Source organism: Meleagris gallopavo, chromosome 1 (genome assembly GCF_000146605.3).
Source record: "Meleagris gallopavo isolate NT-WF06-2002-E0010 breed Aviagen turkey brand Nicholas breeding stock chromosome 1, Turkey_5.1, whole genome shotgun sequence".
In the NCBI taxonomy this organism is placed as follows: domain Eukaryota; kingdom Metazoa; phylum Chordata; class Aves; order Galliformes; family Phasianidae; genus Meleagris; species Meleagris gallopavo.
Genome location: NC_015011.2, coordinates 28,944,406 through 28,944,615, shown reverse-complemented (window position 1 = coordinate 28,944,615; position 210 = coordinate 28,944,406).

Below are 210 nucleotides of genomic sequence, written 5' to 3'. Positions count from 1 at the left end.
CAGCCCGTTCTCGCGGCCCGGTGTCACCCCGGGATGCCTTCCTCCCAGGGGCCCGCTCGAGGCGTCCCTGAAGGCGGGGGCACACCGCTATCTTTCCGTTCCTTTTGTTAATACAATAGTTTTCCCGTCCTTATCAGCCCGGGCGCTCGCGGTGGACCGCGGGGTCAGCCCTCCCGGAGAGCACAATGCGGGGCGGGGTGGGAAACCTAT